This window comes from Engystomops pustulosus, chromosome 6 (genome assembly GCF_040894005.1).
Source record: "Engystomops pustulosus chromosome 6, aEngPut4.maternal, whole genome shotgun sequence".
In the NCBI taxonomy this organism is placed as follows: domain Eukaryota; kingdom Metazoa; phylum Chordata; class Amphibia; order Anura; family Leptodactylidae; genus Engystomops; species Engystomops pustulosus.
The window spans coordinates 125,038,418-125,052,459 of record NC_092416.1 but is presented as its reverse complement, the minus strand read 5'-3'; the positions used below and the strand labels follow the sequence as shown (position 1 = coordinate 125,052,459).

The following is a 14,042-nucleotide window of genomic DNA, read 5'->3' as shown; positions in this document are numbered from 1 at the left end:
CTGAGGCTCATATATATGTAAGTGTGCTTGGTGTACAATACTTTATAGAAGTGGTAGATTTCCTTTAAATCCTATGTGTATTGTGCCTTTTTAAATATTTTAACTACGCCTATACTATTTTTTCCATTTTTAATAGTTTATGCTATGCATGCACCTAGTCTAAGATGTTTTGCTTTTTTGGTGTGTATATGATAGATATAATTCCTTTCTATCACAGTGTACTAGAAGTGTTATCTATCTCAGCTCAGAAACTTCTGTATAGTTGCAGCCGATTTTAATCCTCAAAACTTTTTGTTCTTCCAACAAAACAAAAAAGAATTGTACCGTTGGTTTCCATCTGCCATCTCATTCCTGGGGGCCTTATTAGCATAATAACTGCAAGAGCTTACATCTAATCAAAGCACAAAACACTAAGCAACAAGCAGGTTTTGTTAAATAGCAGGTGTCATCAAATCAGATATTTAAGAAAAAAATTGAAAATGGCATTTTTAGATTTGACTGCAAAATGTAAAAGCTTAATTGTAAATATAAGTGTATGAGTCTATAGATAATTACACAAAATGTGATTTATCTATAAAGAGCACTTGTCAAAGGAATGAGGATGGGTGAAAAGTTTTAAGTCATTCTCCCTAGATGAAGTATTTCCTCATCTAACCAGAATAAACACACTATGGTGTAAAGTCTCAATCTGGCTTTATTTATACATAAAAGGAGTAGGGTGTAGTTTTAATGTAACAGGTAACCTATCAACTTAATACAAAGAATCTTACACATATTAGACTAGACATGTTGACTTTGGGCTCATTTATAGGACAAAAACAGATAACGCTGAAGATAGTTAAACATTCTTAAACTTACACAGATGGTAGAAACAATAGGCATTGCCTTACATTGGTCTCCAAGGACTAGATGTCCCCATTAGTTTATCTTTGAAAAAGCAAAGTACACTGATGAGTTTTTTGCTAAAGCTTCCAATAGAAATCTTCTGTTATTATCATTATTCATTTTACTACTCTCTAACACTCCAGAAACTGTATTTGGGCAAATAATATCATCCAAATATTCTTTCCAATTTATATCCACACATTTTGAAGCTGTTTTATTATATGATTACGTGAAAACTAGTCTTCTTACCACAACAGAGCCTACTAACATGTTTAGAGACAAGATTAGTCTTTTCTGTGTGTCTGACTTTATAATAATTACAGGGCTATGCTGCTGTGATCTCTACCCTCTATGAAAGCAGTGCACTCCGTGTTACTCTGTGTGCCACCTCCACGCAGCTCAGCCATTACACTAAAAAGAACAACTCTTTTTGCAAAAAATAATCCCCTAACCAGATATGTCAGCCGAAAAAAAAAAAAAGTTAGGCATATGAAAGCTGGTGATGCTAAAATGAACAAGATTTTCTCCAAATTAGTTTTTATTCAGTAAAATTGAATAAAATACACAAAATCCCCACATATTTGATATCGCTGCGTCTGTGACAGTCTGCATAATAAAACAGAATAGTTATTGGACCCTCACAGTGAACCTCGTAAAAAACAACTCCAAACAATGCTCCAAAAAAAAAAGATAATTTTTAATTAATACCCTTTAGAAAATGCTCTAAAAAGTGATTTAAAAAATGCTATGCACTCTAAAATAAGACCACTAAAAGAACAAAGCTTCTTGCAAAAAATAAGCCCTAAACCAGATTTATCAGTCGAAAAATAAAAAAGTTATGCATATAGAGACGGTGATACTAAAATTAACAACATTTTCGGCAAATTACTTTTTATTCAGTAAAAATGGGGTAAATATTTTAAATAATGTGACAATGCAAATCTGCTCTGAATGGCGCCTACTTCCCTTCTTTGCCTGGCCATGCGCCAATACAGTAGGTTACCACCACATATGGGGGATCAGTGTATTCGGGAGAAATTGGGTATCAAACTTTTCAGTTAATCCACTGCAAATGTTTAATTTTCCACCAAAAATGAGTGTTTTGTCAAAATATATACAATTTGTAGACTGCACCTCCATTTTGTTTTAACCCCTATAAAACACGTAAACGGTTAACAAGCTTCTTAAAAGTGCTTTTTCATAAGTTGAGGGGTGTAGTTTCCATAATGGGGAAATTACGAGTCTAGCTATTATTTAGGCCTCTCACAGTCAATTAAATGTTGAGCAGGTCCATCTAAATACGGGTTTGGGTGATTATCCAAAAAATTTGAAAAATGGCACCTAAATTCTGAGCCTCATTACATTCTAGTAAAATATGTAGAATCTTAAAAAAACATGCCAACATAAAGCAGGAAATGTAAGTTATGAATTTATTTGAATGCTATGACTATCTGCATCAAAAGTAGAGAATGTAGAACTTTGAAAATAAAGAATTTTTCCATATTTTTGCCGAATTTTGTTTTTTTTCATAACTAAACACGAAAGATATCATCCAATTTGAAGCACAATGTGTCACGAGAAAACAATCTCAAAATCCCCTGGATATATTATAGCGTTCCAAAGCTTTTATAGTGACACAGGACCAAATATAGGCTGGGACCAAATATAGTCCCAAAGGTGTTAATTTTGTGTGGAAAATGATGATTCTTGCCAATATGACAGCACCCACAAACCCCTGTCATTTAAATGCCACTGGGGGTACCAATAGCTGGTTTTACCTGTGGGTGTAAGGTGTAAATGGCAAATTCTCCTCTTAGAACTTTCTTACTTCCCTGATCTAGTCTACAGACTCTCAACTAACCAAAGCAGTTTCCTAGACTGTGGTGATGAGCAGTTTTGTCCACAGTTGGGATTCTGCTCTTTTAGGATTACCTTTACTGTTTTGGCTATTATCCCAGATCATGTCATTAGGCAGAGAATTCCCAGAGAAGCATGTATGACTATTTAGTCTCCACACACCTGCAGAGGTGGTCCTCTAACGCCTTCCTGCACTTGGATGTAATAGTACGTCCATGCGAGACGATACTTCCCGCATCTGGACGTTCAATCAAGGTCTTACTTCTGGCACTGGTTCACGGAGTCGGCACCAGAAGCAGCTATATATTAAAGCTGATACCACGCTCTGACATGGTATAAACGTGTCTGTACAAATATATGTATATATTTTTAAGGTGAAGGGGGCCCCATGCAGAAATCCGCTATGGGACCCAAGTTACTCCCCTGAGTGTCTGTCACAGTTTACGCCACTTTTTCTATGTACAGGACAATCATGATAGGAAAAGGATATTAAACTGAACACGTACAAGATCATCTACATTGTTCTTTTAAATGGTTCTGTGATACAAACATGTTAATGACCTATCCTACAGATGCAGTGTTGTCAGTCCATACCAAACCGACCTGTGCATTGTATAGTGGTGGTGCACGATGTGGCAGCTCACTTAATTGGCACCGAGCTGCAACCACACCCAAAAATCTGGGCAAATAGATGGTGTATGGATCTTCTTCCAGATCTGAACACCTTTCTATAATCATTCGATCACAACGAATTTCCCTGCTGCTGAAAGTGGAAATTTAGTGGCAGGTTTTCAAAAAACTACCACCACCACAAGCAGAGCTCAAAATGTGATGGATTATTGTGGGTCTTTCATTAATATGTTGGAAATGCTGCAAACATTACACTAGAGCAACAAGGAGTTGAGATACTCCTTTGATCAATCTTTTCCATCAGGGTTCATAATATTCTTAAGAAAGATACAACAAAGCAAACAATACTTATTATTTGGAAGGATGATGTAGGAGAAATCTCTCTCTATACATGCATTTAACATCTCTTACCAGGTGAGCAACATAAGATGGTTTCTCTGTTCCCCAGCTTAAGTGTAAATAACAAATGAACACATCTATTCTCCATGGCATATCCAATACCACGAGGGCTCCATCAGCTTTTCTAGTTTCCATAGTTACTTTGCATTTGTGGCAGAACAAGCAACTATTGTTGCAGAATCATTCCTTTTTCGCATCGTTCAGCTTGAGGATGTGTCTGTCCATAAACAAGTAGCAAGAGCTAAGTGCTTGTAATATCAAGAGAAGACATTTACAGTTAAAGCATAACTAAACCTTTGCAGCATCTTTACATTATTAATGAAAAAAATGTCTTTATTCCGTTATTCTACTCCTGTCTTCTACTGCAGTGTTTCTGAAAGACTTCTGAGGTCTGAAGTAGATAGATGTGGAGGAGAGGCTTAAATTAGCTCTTTACATACCCAGATAGATGAGTTACTAGAAACTTTATCAGCTTATCCTTATCTCTACATTTGAGAAAGCTGATTTATACACATTGCTAAAAACAAGCATATTTTTAATAAAGTATTTACAAAGTTTACTATTATTATCTGCATTATCTTACAGTAAAACACTATCCAGAGCAGGATATAGGTGGCTTTGTCATCCAAAGAAAAAGTATGTAAACCATCTGGATGCTCTTATGCAGCAGTTGTTTAGGACCTCAAACTAGTGACACCAGTCCTGTCTGTCACCTGCTTGAGCAGAAATGTAAAGTGTAACTTTATAATGATTTTTACCAAATTGTCATATGTGTTCCCCACCTTTTAAAACAAACATAACTATGCCCATATGTGTTTTAAGTACTTGTATGAGAGTAAACTTTGTTAGCCATGAACAGGTGTTCCTAGAAATGTGTTGGCCAATGCTCTGGACCATATTTTAAAATGTATCGATTTTATTATATGGGACACAAAAGGCTTTAGAGTCGGGTGGCACTACTTCATAATCATCGTGTTGACATCAAATAACCAAATCCAAATAACAAATCTGACATCAAGGGAGCAGTGGTGCTTTGATTCCCTTAATGTGAATAGGTCCCAATGGTGCATATAGAAAAACAGTGGAATTGGCACTCACCAATCTTCTCCTTTTCAATGCTGTTTTATTGATGCATACTTACAAAAACATTTCATAAATGTAATTGATCGAGGTGAGGGGGTGATTGTCTTGTGAGTCTACCCACATCCTCCCTCACCCCCTCACCTCTATCAATTACATTTATGAAATGTTTTTGTAAGTATGCATCAATAAAACAGCATTGAAAAGGAGAAGATTGCTGAGTGCCGATTCCACTGTTTTTCTATATGCACCATTGGGATTTTATTATATGGTATTGGTGAAACCTCCTTTTGCAGATTTTGTCTCAGCAGCCTGCAGAGTCCGTCCGGTGTTCTTATATCCATTTAGAATTTGAAAGCTCAGCGTGGTGAACATAGAATGGATGGTAAGTGTTTTCCTCTCTTCACTTAAATTATTATTCAACTATTATTATACTGCTCCGTTGCACAAAAATATAACTTCCATAATACTGGCCAATATATACAAGAATATAACTTCTATAATATTTCCCATATTAACAGTAAAAATAGTACTGTAAAAGGATGACTGTGATATCATACTGCTATGTATGGACAACATTAATAACAATGGCAGTCCTGTGTAGGGCCATATATCGGTCCCCAACGTAAGGACACCTCTGGTGAAGCTCTCTGAATGTGTTACTTTAGTCCCAGGTTGTGTTGATCATCTCTAAGTTGTAATGAAGCTTTATTGATAATTCTTGATAATCCAAAACTTAAGTACAAATCTAAAGAATCTTGTACATTGCCTGGAGACTGCCTGTACGTATTTAAATTTTTCTGCTCCGTTTAAGAGCAGAAAAACAAAAGTAACTGAAGAAATGGAAAAGTGAACATAACAAATGACAATTAATGCCAAATTATTCCACTAACTATAAGGCGTCCATTTAGCTTTTAGTGTATTTTTTTTTTTTTTTGAAAAAATTTTAATTGTACACAAAATTACATAGTACAGCAGCTCATTAATACATATACATTGCGTGTAAATACTTATCTAACCGCATATATGAGAACCCCACCATAAACCTTCCTCCCCCTTCCCCTACCCCCCCCCCTTACAAAAAACAATATTTTGTTAATACAAGTGTTATTTCTATGTTACATACAAGTACTCCAACCACACGGGTCGCCAACATAGGCTATCTCCGCTGGTATATATGCATAGACTATAAATACTCAACCCCCCTCCCCTAATCCCCCCCTCCCTATTATCAGTCTTTTTAAATACCCACACAAAGTCAGACATTGAAGATGTTTCCAATAGTGTATATACATATATAGATACTCAACCTAGAACCCCACCACCCCCTCCCTCCCCCCTCCCCCCAATCTCCCCCTCCCCAATATCAAGCTTTTTAGATGCCCCTGCTAAATCACACAGTGTAATATCTCCAGTAATGTATATACATTACATATAGGTATACAACCTGCAACCCCCTCTTCACCCTCTCCCCGTTACCGACAGGGAAAAAAAAAAAAAAAAAACAACCCATGCCACAGTTCCCTAAGGTCCTTGTTTCCATTTCCCCCATATTTTCTCCCATTTTTTTATTCCCCCCGGTCCTTGTTTTTTAAACCATACTCTTTCATATTTCTTAGTTTTTTCCACCAAATTGAACCAACTTTCTATGGGAATATCCACTGCACTCCCCCAATTTCTTGCAATTAAGACCCTTCCTAAATGCGTAACTCTCTGCACCAGTAGCTGCTCCCCTTGATGTACTCCACTTCTGTCTATATCTCCCAAAATCGCCGCCCTAATTGTTGGGGTGACTGTTATACTTAATAGATTCGAAATGTAAGAAAAAACCTTAGTCCAAAACTCTCCCATTTTTGGGCAAAACCAGCTGACATGGGCAAAATCCGCTTCTTGTCCACCACATCTCAGACAACTATCTTCCGTCCTCATCTTCATTCTATATAACAGTGCCGGTGAAAAATAGATCATGTGTAAAATGCTATGTTGAATTAGCCTGTGATTCCAGCCCAACGAACAGTGTCTTATGTTTCTATATATATTATTCCATATTATAGGAGCATTGTCCTCTTTTGCTACTAAATTCTCCCATTTATCTTGTGATTTGTGCCTAATGTTGAATGTCATGCTCTTTACCATATACTTATAAATCTTAGAAATCATTTTCCTTCCACTTTTGCCCTTCTTTATAATCTCTAAACAGTCATGTGTAACTACCCTCAGTCCATGCCCTTTCCTTTTCCTAAAATCCCCTACAGCGTGTACTACTTGACCATATCTTAGGAAGTCTCCTCGATCCAGCTTGTATTCTCCTGCGAGTTGGTCAAAATATTTAAACCTGCCTTCTTCAAAAAATTGTGCTATATACCTAATCCCCTTTTGTTCCCAAAACTTTAAGTCTGGTACCTTCATTAGTTCCGGTATCGAATAGTTGCCCCTTAGAGGTGTCGTGTCCAAAAACCCGTGAATACCCAATAGTTTTTTAAAGCTTGCCCACCCGTTAAATAACACCTTGGAGATTTCCCACTGTATAAAATCTCCCGTATTAAGGACACCACTCTCCAGTACCTCAAAGATCGAGGTCTTTAGACCTTTTGTAGCTAGTATTAACCTTTGATATACTGGGTTATCCCTCCAGCTCACTATTCTGGTAATCTGTGCAGATATGTAATAACCAAAAAAGAATGGTATCCCAAGTCCCCCATCTTCCATGGGGCGGTATAAATACCCCAGTTTCATGCAGACTTTTTTGCGCCCCCATATTAGGTCATTCAACATTGCTTCTATGACTTTAAAATATGATTCCTCTATCCAAACTGGGCTGGCAGAGATTACAAACAGAATTTGGGGTAGCAGAATCATTTTAATCAGCCCGATTCTATCTGCTCTAGAGAGGGGAAATCTATCCCAGCAATGGATTCTATTCCTAATAGCTCCCAAAAGGGGTATTAGATTTAATTCTACAAACCTATCTAGTTTGCTAGAAACCTGGATTCCGAGGTACCTAAAGTTGCCCTCACATATCGAAATCTTCTTATTCTGCATTTTCTCCCTTACTCCCACATCTAGAGGCATCAAGAGGGATTTTTCCCAATTAATCTGTAATCCGGACCATTTCCCGTATTCATCAATCATCTCCACTACTCTGGGGACCGTATTCGGGGTGTCCTGTAGGTATAAGATTAAGTCATCGGCATAAAGACAGAGTTTATCGGAATGCCCTCCGCTCCCCCCACCCACAACCCGTCCATCCTGCCTCAACAGAATTGCCAATGGTTCGATGTATATGGCATAGAGTAACGGGGACAGGGGGCACCCCTGTCGTGTCCCTCTAGACAGTGGGAAAGAATCCGACTGAATTCCATTTACCACTACTTTTGCCCTTGGGGCCGCATACAGGCTCTGGATCCGTCCAATAAAATTAGGACCAAACCCAAAATGCTCCAGTACGGACCAAAGGAAGCCCCACTCCACCCTGTCAAACGCCTTAACGGCATCTAATGACAGGATGGAGCGGAGCCCCCCCTCCCCCATCTCTATGGCCGAATACAGTCTATGGATACATTCATTCATTCTACGTCCTGGCATAAATCCTTTCTGGTCTGTATGTATAATAGTGGTAATAACCTCCTGGAGTCTATTCGCTAACAGTCTAGCTAAGATCTTTACATCTGTGTTCAATAATGAGATGGGTCTATAAGATCCCACCTCCAATAAATCTTTGTCTTTTTTTTTAATTACTATAATATTTGCTTCTGACATTGACCCCGAAACTCGACCTTTTGCACCTGGATCCTCCAAGATGTCCAGGAACATCGACATTAATTCTGGCCCATATTTCCTATATAAAGCGAAAGGTAAGCCATCTGTCCCAGGGGACGTGTCTTTTGTACATCCCTTTACGGTCCCGAGTAGCTCTGCTATAGTGATTGGTGCCTCGAGTTTCTCTCTATATTGATCAGAAATTGTGGGGAATTTTATTTTACTCAAATATCCCTCAAGATCTTCTTTTGAATGGGTCACCCCTGAGGTGTACAGATCTCTAAAAAAAATTTCAAATTGTTTTGTTATCTTCTCCGGGTCCTTTACAATCACACCCCGATCACCCCGAATTGCTGAGATATAGCTGTTTTTGTTTGACGGTTGAATCATTTGGGCTAGAATTTTCCCCGCTTTTCCACCCTCCGTAAAATATCTCTGCCCATTAAAAAACATTTTGTGTTGTGCTTTACCCTCCAAAAATCTTTCATACTTGTCTTTAGCAGTTAACAATGCTTTGCCCGTCTCTGTATCCTGTCGGTCCCGTATGTTGTGACTCGCTTCCTTGTACTTAGTTTCCAGCTGTCGTTCTTCTTGAATAAATGTACGTTTAGCCTCTATTATGCCTTTTTTAAACTCTCCTCTCAAGTGAGCCTTAATGGTGTCCCATATAGTCCATCTATCTTTAAAGTTTTTGTTTGCCTCCCAGCACTCAGCTACTGATCTTTTCACCTCCAGTGTATCCCCCAATATAGTGAGCCAGTATGGATTCAGCTTAAAGTTTTTATTTTTATTTTTATTTACTCCCGATCCTATCTCTACTATCACTGGACCGTGATCCGAGATAGTTATTGGTTCATATCGCATCTTCATAATGTTAGGGATAAGGGATTGATGTGCTAGACAATGATCGATACGTGTCAGAATATTATGTGTCTTACTCAAATAGGAAAACGCTTTCTTAGTGCCATGTTTACTACGCCATACATCTACCAAACCCAGTTCTTTACACAGAGTGGTCAGCTTCGAACTTCTAACAGTAGCAGATCCTTCCTCCCGTTTCCCCAAACTCATCCTGTCTAGTTCAATATTAAATACTGCGTTTAGGTCTCCAATTATTAAAACTGGATATTGTTCCCTCCCTTGCCTAAATTTCAAGAGTTCTCCGAATATGCCTAGGGAGAAAGGTGGGGGAATATACATAAACGCCATCAAGATTTGGTGTCCAGCTATTTTTCCACATAAAAATACGTATCTTCCTTCCTTATCTATCTGTTTACTATGTAACTTAAAATCGATATCTGAATGTATAAGGACTGATACTCCTCGTGAATATATGCTCCCGTATGAGTGGTACTCTTTTCCAGACCACTTTTTCCTCATCCGGTCTTGATGTTCTGCTACGAGGTGAGTCTCGGTTAGACATACAATTGCTGGTAGGTGTCTCTTAATCCGATCAAAGATCATACACCTTCTCAATCTATCGCTTAGGCCCCTCACATTCCAAGCAAAAATTCTTACTCTGGAACCCATTTATGTTTAAGAGGAGAAAAAAAAAAAAAAAAAAAAAAGGAACCCCTGTCGGTAACCCCTCCCCCATCCCCTCCCTCTCCCCCTCCTATTCCAACACCTTAATCTATCATAGCAATCCCCCCCCAACACCTTGATCTACAGTAGTAATTCTCCGTAGATCTCGACCTTCCTCCCGCGCCATCCCTCCGTCTCACCAACTCCACCCCCCCTACTTTTAATATCGGTTATCGAATATCTGTAACTTTCCTATGCACATCCAGTTACCCTAGCCAACATAGTGGGGTATGCTTCCTTTAGGAGCCTTCCCCTTCCAACCATTCTGAGGCTTCCTCTGGAGAGTCAAAAAACCAGGTCTTATTCTTATGCACAACCCGCAGTCTTGCTGGAAAAAGCAGTGAGTACTGTATTTTAGCTTCAAGAAGCCTCTTTTTTATGCCTATAAAACTCATCCTTACTTTCTGCGTCTCTCTCGCATAGTCAGGGAAAAAAAAAACCTTATGGCCATTTACCAAGATAGGGTCTAAATCCCTGCTGTGCCTCAAAATGTAATCCTTATCTCGAGAACAGAGTAGTTTTACCAGGATAGCTCTGGGTCTAGCCCCCTGCGGAGGTTTTTTGAAGGGGACCCGATGGGCCCGTTCAACCCCAAAAAATTCTGAAAACCCCTCTGAACCAAAAATCTCAACCAGCCATTTTTGTATCTCCCCCGATAAATCATTATTCTCTCCTTTCTCGGGGTAGCCTACTACTCTTATATTGGATCTTCTGGATCTGTTTTCTAAATCATTAACCTTGTCCTTGAGACATTTGTTAGCAGTTTTCAAATCTGTTAGCTCCTGTCTAACTATCTGCATTTCCCCCGCCAATTGCTTTACAGAGGCTTCCGCCTCTTTACACTCTTGTCTCAACCTGTTAATTTCATGTTTAATTGATGAAATATCGGTTTTCACTTCTCCCATTTGGGTACTAATAGACTCTATTGAGGCCTTGGTTTCACGGACCACCTCTAGTATTTCTGAGAGAATTGGGGGATTCCCTGTCATGGGTTCCTCATTTTGCAGCGGGGAGTATCGAGACCCACTTTGTTCCCCCTCTCCCATACCTTCTTCCTCTCTATCTTTTTCCTTCGCTGTGTGTTTGGGTCTGACTGGGGAAGATTTCCACATTTTGTCTAGACCAGTAGATTTTCGCGCTGCGTTTTTTGGCCCCATCTTCTATTTTTTTATATTCCTTTTTGAGAAGGTAGACTACTGCAAACACCCCCAAATATTTACTCGAGCTTTATACAGTCGAAACCACTTAGCACTATATCTCCTTACAGACCGACTTTGCCCAAAGGAGGATCTCAGAATTGCCCCGTGTGTTATAGTCGGATGAATATTCCGTCTCAGGCACGGTACACACTGTAACATAAGAGTCTGACGGCACTATCAGGAACTCTGTACAAGCATATACGGCAGACAGTTTTCAGTTTTCAAATATGTACAACAATCACTTAGCGGTATTTCTCCTTACAAACCGGCTTTCTATCTCAGACAAGGTATATACTGTAGCGTGAGAGACTAACGGCCCTGTTAGATGCTCTATTCGAGTATATACATCAGTTCCTTAGCAGTGTTTCTTCTTGCCAACCAACACAGCACAAAAAAAAAAAAGGGCTCTAAGTTATCTCTGCTACATAACCAAAAAAAAAAAAGCAAAAAGTTCAGGCCGTGTACACACTGCAACATAAGAGTCTAACGACCCTATCAGAAGCTCTGTTCAAGCGTATACAACAGTCAGTTTTCTTTGCCTCACCGAGTCTGTTCAGAGTATATAAGTAGGAGAGAAGAAAGTAGCCAAATAAGTTAGAGTTTTCTCACCGCCTTTTGTTCGTCTCTATAGCGGTCGCAGGAGTCCATCGAGCCGTTCAAACAGGACCCGGGGCATTGATGACGAGTGATAGTGATTCGAGGCTGGGTTATTTCTCTAGGCCTTGTTCTTCACTGTCCGGAGGTCCAAAAGTGACGATGCCCCTAGGTGCTCGCCAACAGCCAACAGCCATACAACTGGGGGGCTTTCGTGCTTCAGCTCTCCGCTGCTCCCTCCTCCAACCTCTCTCACAGGGGAGGGAGGGAGCCAGGCGCCATGATCCGCTCCGATCGCGGCCCACCTCCTCTCTCACTGAAGGTGACCGTTTGGGCCTCACCGAGCTGTACCGCGGCAATAATCTCGCCTCCTCTGCTCTCACCAGACGGGGCAAGTCTCCCTGGACGGACCTCCCGAGACACCAGCTGGGCAGCGGAAGTCTTCCCTCTGCACCCACAACCACCTACTCCGCCGTCCTCTTTCTCACCGAGGGTAAGGGGGAGGGGATCAGCAGGGCGCTCCTCTCTGCTCGCAACACTCTGTCTCCTTCCTCCAGCCAGTCGGCATTCTTCTACTCCGCTCCCGTACGCCTTCGCTCCCGAGCCCGGAGGAGAGGTTGTACCTCCTGTGGTCAGATCATCGCTCACCGCATGTGCACACGTGCGAGGGGGGGCGGGGAGGTTCACGGAGGATGCGGCTGTGACGTGCTTCCTCACATCACGCCGTCACACGCTGGCTGCCGCTTTTAGTGTATTTTTAATTTTTATGGATGAAAAAGTTATGTGTACAGGACTTTTTATTTTTGATATTTAAAAATATCTACACTGCTTGAAAATGGCTACATTGAGCTAGCCGAAACGTAGCTTTGTATCCACATGCGAATAAATATATCCTGAACTAGGAAGACAGAGTGCTGCTACTTTCTCTATTATCTAAAGATATCTACATCATTTAGCAATGTGAACAGGGCTTTAGTAAAGAAAAGAGTGTTAAACTGCTGTATTCCAGTTTTAAAAATGGAGTTATGGGATTTTTCACTTCTTAAAGTGTGATTTTTTACACTTTATAGAGGCAAAAGCCATGTACATAAATACAGCTCCACAACAAAGCTTAGTACACAAATACAGTACTGGAGTCAGTTTTAAAATGAATAAAGTCCAAGACCATTATTACAGAACCAAAATCATGCCAAACAGGAAATATATACCAGCATCAGAACAGTAATCATACCATAAATATAGCACGACAATAGTGATCATTCCAGTAGAGGAATGCCCAGACCAGAAATACAGCACAACCCTATGTACATAATCCCTGTGCCTACACACTTCCTGGTACAAGCTTAAAAAATAATAGTCATTTTAGGAAATGTGTAATCTTGTTATTAGTAAGTTTGTCATAGGTAGAGAAGTGGTCAAAGAGAATCTGTCCCTATATTTATGGTGCTTTAGAGAAAGAATATAAAACATATAGGCTCCTCATAATAAACATAGGCAAGCATGTGAAGCAGCTTCCCAATGGCATCTCCCTGCTAGTCCAGTTTGATTGATATGTCTTTCAATTATTCTCTGTATACAAATTGGAAAGGACCTGCTAAAGGTTTCTTTAAAGAGACCTTCACTGCTGGTCTACGTAAATTATTGGGCACATTTCGGCATTCAGTGCATGTTTGGTTGTTTCTTAACTCTTCAGGCTCCAACTTTTTCTATGCTCCAACCACAAATGGTAGGAGCAGTAGCTGCTGATGTGCTGGGATCTCCTACATGGATGGCAGGATCTAGGGGTCGGGATTTTTTTTTTCAGAAATAATATAATCTCTATTTATCAACATTTGATGGATTTTTTAAGGGGTACACCATAACACTAGAACAGTGTTTTAGAAAATGACCAAAGTATATTAACATAAAACCTTTATTTGGCAAAAAACGTGATGATCATAATTAGAGAAAAGCAATGACTGTCGCACAGAGAAAGATTCTAACTACATTTTCTGAAGGTTACAACAGTCACCAATCAGTAGAACGATGGTACACGTTTCGGTCCAGGACTAGGAC

General features: G+C 39.7%; 1 long non-coding RNA gene across 1 annotated transcript in view; it reads left to right on the top strand.

Annotated features, from left to right (window-relative positions):
- LOC140064217 (uncharacterized) overlaps nucleotides 1-14,042 on the top strand; it is a 58,145-nt gene that overhangs the window by 37,711 nt on the left and 6,392 nt on the right. Inside the window, exon 3 of the long non-coding RNA XR_011847726.1 lies at nucleotides 5,148-5,236. This is a non-coding gene — a long non-coding RNA (uncharacterized lncRNA). The remainder of the gene's footprint in view (nucleotides 1-5,147; nucleotides 5,237-14,042) is intronic.